Source organism: Oncorhynchus masou, unplaced genomic scaffold (assembly GCF_036934945.1).
Source record: "Oncorhynchus masou masou isolate Uvic2021 unplaced genomic scaffold, UVic_Omas_1.1 unplaced_scaffold_10025, whole genome shotgun sequence".
NCBI lineage: Eukaryota > Metazoa > Chordata > Actinopteri > Salmoniformes > Salmonidae > Oncorhynchus > Oncorhynchus masou.
This window is the reverse complement of record NW_026999721.1, coordinates 2501-9781: the sequence shown is the minus strand read 5'-3', so window position 1 is coordinate 9781 and position 7281 is coordinate 2501. Positions and strand designations below refer to the sequence as shown.

The 7281-nt window shown below is 41.0% G+C and overlaps 1 long non-coding RNA gene across 1 annotated transcript in view; it reads left to right on the top strand.

Moving 5' to 3' along the window:
• Window positions 1-4118: 4118 nt before the first annotated feature.
• LOC135528643 (uncharacterized) overlaps window positions 4119-7281 on the top strand; it is a 3735-nt gene continuing 572 nt past the window's right edge. The window contains exons 1-4 of the long non-coding RNA XR_010453569.1: window positions 4119-4712; window positions 6085-6252; window positions 6353-6454; window positions 6797-7281. The exon at window positions 6797-7281 is cut by the window's right edge and continues 572 nt beyond it. This is a non-coding gene — a long non-coding RNA (uncharacterized LOC135528643). The remainder of the gene's footprint in view (window positions 4713-6084; window positions 6253-6352; window positions 6455-6796) is intronic.

Here is a 7281-nt window from a genome sequence, read left to right as displayed (position 1 = left end):
TCATAGATCTAAGGCTTTTGACACTGTAGACCATGCGATAATTTTGGGTAAGCTTTCGTAATAGGACTGGGATTGGATTCCTGTTGTTGGTTTCATGACTATCTAGAGCACATATGTCAGCGTCAAGGCTCCGCGGGCCACATCCGGCCTGCGAGAAGGTTTTACGGCCCCTGGGATGATCTTGATTTATTATTAGAACCGGCCCGCAGACCGCAGCAAGCCGGCAGCCCGCAGATCTTTTACACGCACCAATACTTACATTTCCCACAATGCAACGGTGACGCACCGAGCAGTAGGCTGCTTCATTTCAATATTTATTGGCACAGCAGTCAGCCAGCATCACAGTAAAATTAACTTTCAGATACCCATCAAAAATGGCAAAACGGAAGGTGGACACTGAGAACCGGGGTTTCAAACAAGGTGGGAGTCGAGTATATGTTCACGGAGGTAGCTGGAAAACCTGTGTGTCTTCTGTGTGGAGAAAGTGTGGCGGTACTGAAAGAGATAATCTGAGACGACATTATGAAACCGAAACACGCGGGACAAAAACAAGAATATGGACATGGAACAAAGGCTACAAAAGGCAGAGGAATTAAAACGAGGCCTCAAATCCCGCGTACAGGCCTCTGTTCAAAAAGCCAAATCAACGGCATCATGAAATCGAAACACGCGGACAAAAACAAGAATATGGACATGGAACAAAGGCTACAAAAGGCAGAGGAATTAAAACGAGGCCTCAAATCTCGACAGGCTCTGTTCAAAAAAGCCAAATCACAAGGCCAGAGCTGCTGATCAAGGCCAGTTTTATTTTGGCAGAAGAGATCGCTAACTCAGCCCGGCCATTTACGGAGGGGATTTCATCAAAAACTGCATGATTAAAGTTTGTGACGAAGTTTGCCCCAGAAAAAAGGCAACTCTTTTAAATGTGAGTCTGAGCAGAAACACCATTGCCAGAGAGTGAGACCAGTTGTCCATCAATCTAAAAGAGCAGCTTGTAAAAAGGGAAAAGATTTCATTGCATATTCCTTGGCTGTGGATGAGAGCACCGACATTTCTGACATTGCCCAGTTGTCAATTTTCATCCGTGAGGGACTCCAGCCTAAGCGTGACAGAGGAGTTTTTGGCTTTACGTCCTATGCATGGCACAACTACGGGCATGATTTGTATGAAGAGGTGTCAAGATGTAAATGAGATGGAGCTGCCTCTGGGAAAAACTCGTGGGTTTGACAACCGACGGAGCACCTGCGTATGTGTGACACAGGAGCGTGACTGGTGGCGAAGATACGGAAAAGATGCAAGAGGAAAACGCGACAGGTGAGCTGACAGCTTATCATTGTATCATACACCAGGAAGCGTTGATGCGGTAAAGCCTGTGAAAATGGAGCATGTAATGAGCATCATCACGCGTACAGTTAACTTTATCAGAGCCAGTAAGTTTGAATCACCGCCAGTTCAAGGCATTTCTGACGGAGTTAGAAACGGAGCATGGTGATTTGCCTTATCACACAGAGGTGCGATGGCTAAGCCAGGAAAGGTGCTTCAAAGATGTTTCGAGCTTCGTGAGGAGATTTGTCTGTTCTTGGACAGCAAAGGAAAGACACAACACAACTCCGAGACGAAAATGTTTCTGTGTGAAATGGCTTTTCTGTGTGACATTACGAGTCATCTGAATGCAATGAACTTGCAGCTGCAGGGTCGGGATCATGTCATCTCTGATATGTACAGATACAGTGAAGGCATTTAAAACCAAACTGACTCTGTGAGACGAGATGCGAAAGAAAATTTGAGCCACTTTCCCAGCTGCCAGACCATGAAAGAGAAGCTCTCTACCAGTGCGTTCCTTCGAGCGCACAGTTGGCTGATAAAATAGGTATGCTTGCCGCTGACTTTCGACCGCCATTTGCTGACTTTGAAGCACAAAAAGCAGGTTGGAACTGCTCGGTAACCCATTTGCTGTTGACGTGAAAGCTCACCACCAAACTCTCCAATGGAGTTGATTGACCTCCAATGCAATGATGCACTGAGGCAAAATATGCGGCAGTGGGTGCTGCGAGTTCGCCCTGTTTCTCCCGACACAATGCCCCAGCTGCGCATCCAGGCTGCTCAAACGTTGTCTATGTTTGGCAGCACATACCTGTGTGAACAACTTTTTTCTTTGATGAACCTGAACAAAACATCACACAGAGTCGACTTACTGCTGAACACCTCCACTCAATTCTGAGGATTTCCTCAGCTCAGAGCCTACCCTAACACTGATGAACCTGTGGAAAAGATGGGACACCACCAAGTATCACTCTCAACCTCAAACAAGTGAACATTGACTGTAATCACATATTTAGAGTTTTTACTCAGTTCAAGTTTAAAAGTTTAATATTTGTTTTCACTCGCATGTTACTTCTCCTTAAACAAAGTGTTGTTTTGATTAATAGATTTTGCACTTTATTTTATTGTATTTCAATCCAATTATACTTTAAAAATATTTCAGTTGAGTGATGATAGAAAATTGCTATTATTGTTTTTTTCTTGAAGTAAATTTAGTCACTTTTGCTAAAATAGAAAATATAGGCTATTGATGGTGCCTCGAATATCGGTTTCTCTCATTTAATGTTCATGTTATGGGATTTTTATATAAAAGAAATTTGTCTTTTGTGTCTGTTGAAAATTAAAGATTACTGACAGAGCCATAAGAAAATATTGCTTTATTTATCTGATCATATTGGAATATATTTGTTAGTTTTCAGTAGGTTCAATTAGGTTCACTAGACTATATGCGTCATTTAAAAATTTTTCAATGAACATTCGAACAGTCCGGCCTCGGCTTGTAGCTAAATTTTTATTTGGCCCTCCGTCCATTTGACTTTGACACCCTGATCTAAAGGATAGAAGTCAGGCTGTTAGAGTCGACAGCATCCAGTTGGAGCCATTGTAGTTGGTTAAAGGTGTCCCACAATGTTCTATACTTGGTCCATTACTGTTCACTCTCTGCATAAACAATATCGGTGATGAGATAAGAAAGTGTCAAATTAATTTATATGCTGATGACACTGTCATGTAGTCTATCGCTTCAACGGCTCACCAAACATTATCACTTTTGGAGACATATTTTAAGATATTACAAGGATCTTTTATACAGCTGAAATTGGTTTTAAATGCAAAGAAAACATATTTTAAGATTTAAGATTTTTAACGAAAGTTGGTTGAAAATACACTTGCACTTATGAGCTTAGATGGTTCTCGAATTAATCAGGTCTCTGCATATAAATACTTAGGGATAAGGTTGGATGATAAACTGTCTTTGAAAATGCATATTGATGAACTTTGTAAACGGCTAAAAATCAAGCTAAGCTTCCTCTATAGAAACAGGACATGTTTGTCCTCTACAAATAGGAGACACATTGTACAAACTACTTTTATGTCTGTTATAGATTATGGTGATATTATTTACATGCATGCTACGGCATCAACACTTAAATCGCTGGATGCTACTTATCATTGCGCACTTAGGTTTATTACGGGTGCTAGCTACAGAACTCACCACTGTGTTTTATGTCATAATGTGGGTTGGACTTCGTTGTCCGTGAGACGAGAACAACATGCTCTCCTGTTTGTCTATAAAGCACTTCTGAATAAGCTACCTTCTTATTTATCATCACTCATCAATATTTGATTTAGAATTCCTAAAACCAGGTCTCAAGCATTGATTACACTAGAGGCCCATGCGGTTTACACAGATTTGGGTATGGCTGCTTTTTCCAGTTACGCTCCTTGCCTATGGAATAGCCTGCAGACTAAACATAAACTTGACTCTTGTCTCCCTGTCGCTCATTTTAAATATTTATTGGAAGATTTTTATTTTTGTATTGCTTGTAACTGTTTCGGGCAATGCAAGTTCTTGTGCTGTTTGGGGAATAACCTGTTAGGGGAATAACCTTTGTGTAAATGTCTCTGCTACTGTATTTTTGCCGTATTTTTTTGTGTTAACTGTGATCGTTTTTTTTGTCTTGTGTGGTTTCTTAATCATTGTAATAATACATGTATACGCAAGGCCCAGCTGTAAAAGAGACCTTGGTCTCAGTCTGTGTTCCTTGTTGAAATAAAGGAATAATAATAATAATAATAGTCCTACACCTACAATACATTGAGTACAATAGTATCAGTCATTATACCCATAAAACCTAGCGCTAAACCCCGGAAATAGTTCTAATATTTTTTAAACATTAATTTTTGCGTCTGGGATTTTAGAACTATTTCATATAAACTCTGTGTTTCATATTGGCTTAACCTGGCACGACATTTTGGATAACCGCGCAAATCTCTCAGACATGGTAAATTGTATCTATATATTCACGGGTAATTACCTCCCAAAATGAAATGCCAATGGGACTTTCATAAAGAACTACACGTCTTGTCGCAAAGTATGACGTCAAACCCTCAAGGCACCGTTCTCCACGCAAACTCATCGACAAGTAGCCTAGCAAGAAACAGATATTATAGGCGTTTCAGTTTCTCGTGTGTATATCGTTCAGCATTTTTTTTAAATTGCATAGCTTGCTACCTTAGCGTCTTTAAATGACTATAATTTATTAAGTTACCCTCTGCCTTTGTAGATAACTAGCTGTGCTATGTAACGTTACCGGATTGTAACCACTACTCCAATAAGTACATGTTATCCAACCTCTAAGTGAGAGGCATCGCTAGAGCTGTGTGATAAGGTAAGCCCTGTTTGCTATATGCTAACAAGCACATTTGGTTAGATCAACGATCTGTGGTAAACTAGGTGCTTATGACGCTGATATGTAACGCACGTTGCCTTATTTACAAGTACAAAGAACCAGCATAATGGACTTTTGTGGACTTTTTATTGACCAGTCTTTAGTGAGCTAGCCAGCTACTTTTCCAAATGTGAACATGCTAGCTAGCGTTAGCCCACCAGTGAAAGGATATTTAGCTAGCTAATTAACTTTAATTCACGGTTCGTGTAGTTGATAACATGGCAATGACTTGATAACATGGCAATGATAGTTGGTTAGCATGTCACCACGTAGTCTGACTACACTAATTTAAATGTGAGTTAATGTTAACTAATTATCTAGCTGATGTCGCCGGGTGGGCTAGCTAGTTGGGCACTTTGGTTGCTAGTTAGTCACATTAGCTAAAGTTGGCTGGCTAGCTCACAAAGCACTTGTGGACTCAATGTTTTCTCCATATAAAACACAAACGGGGTTCTTCAATGTTACCTTTTTATTGACAAGGCCTTTAGTGACCTAGCCAGCTAGTTAACGTTAAGCCGGCTCCGAGGATAGTTGGTTAGTTAGCACTTAGTTCACCGTTCGTTTAGTCAGACTTTACAAACGCTAGCTAACAAGCCAAATATATGTAGAGTGAGGCGCCTTGGTTGGCTAGTTAGCTACATTACCTGAAGCTGGCTGGCTCGCTAGCTCACAAAGCACTTGTGGGCTCAATGTTGTCCTCATACAAAACACAGACACGGTTTTGTTCCACAAGTGCATCTGTTGTAACGTTACATGATTAATCAAACGACCTGTAAAGTCAGTAAAATGTCTGCAGGGATGGAAATTTAATCTAGCCGGAGGCTAGTACTTCTCAGGCGGGACTAGTAGACAATATGCCAAATTAGCCTGACATAGCAGTGACATTTTTCCTTCATAAACATCGCATGCCACAGATTTAGGACCTGCATGTAGAAATCGTGGTCTGCTGGCCGGTACCCAATATCCTTGTTAAATTCTTTATTGCTGTTCACCTTTCAGACGATCCCCATATAACTGTTGGTCATCAATGACCTTAAGGCTGAGGGTTTTAACTTTCCTCTTGAGAATTACAATCAGAAGTACAGTCTTTTAGACTGCCCTGATCATCTAGTTGAGAATTCCAGATGATTCCTCCATCCCAACAGAAATGTCTCATCCACATAGTACGATGTGCAGATAGACCAAAGCCTAGTCTGTTTTACAGTTTTCTACAGTCAAGTATGTGGCTTATGGTATTTTAATATAGATGTTACCATTTTTTTTTAGTAATTAACTTAGCTAGTAAAAGTAACTTATTTGTTTTGTCTTTCAGATGGACGGACCGGAAACCCAGTGACAACACTCGAGTCTGTAGCTGCCATTTTCCAGTGGGAAAGAGATGGCTCTGTATTTACCAGAGGAGGTAGTTCATCCATCATGGTGGATGAGGAAGATCCAGACTGTGTATAGGCAAACAAGAACAAACAAATAGGATTGAGTGGTGAGTGCAATAAACAATGCTTTTTTTCTTTCCAGGAAAAGATGGTGATACAGCATTGGAAAAATACCTACCACTGACCAAATGTCTCTTCGTTTTCCAGTCCAACAGGAGTGAATCCCCCAGGCTATCCGGTGCATGGACATCCTGTGGCAGTGTGATCCGGTTGTGGAGACGACAGCAGATCGAGCCTGTGGACAGACAGGTCAGTAACTCATTGCCCTCATACAATATTGTGTAAAACATTTAGAATTATAATGGATCCCCATTAGCTGCTACCAAAGCAGCAGGTACTCTTCCTGGGGTCCAGCAAAATTTAAAGCAGTTCATACAAGTGTAAAAACATTACAATACATTCAGATTTCACAACACACTGTATGCCCTTAGGCCCCTACTCCACCACTACAGTACTAAATCCATGTGAATGTATAGTGCGTATGTTATCGTGTGTTATGCATGTGTATGCACCAATGTTTGTGTTGACTCAGTCAATGAATCTGTAGATGCATCAACATTTGGACTTTGTCCCCTTTTCCTCATGTTTTAGACAGGAGGTGTGACATGTGAAACATCAGGCGCTCACCATGAGAAGCAGTGCATGATCAACACCAGCCTCAGCAAGGAGATCTTGTCACGGCTGTTGAAGGGGGAGGACCAAGGTGCAACGTGGTGAGCGTACATATTCTTTATTATTATCACGTCGACAATAAACACTACAAAATAAAGCTATGTGCCCTAAACAAAGTCAACTTCCCACAAAGAAAGGAGGGGAAAAAGTGATACCTACGTATGATTCCCAATCAGAGACAACGATAGACAGCTGTCCCTGATTGAGAGCCGTACCCGGCCAAAACATAGAAACACCAAATCATAGAAAACGAAACATAGAATGCCCACCCCAAATCACACCCATACCAAACCAAATAGAGACATTAAAAGGCTCTCTACGGTCAGGGCGTGACAGATCTGCTGGAAGTGATGTACTCTCTCACTCCGGGGGTAAGACATAATTTAAACATCACAGATAAAAAA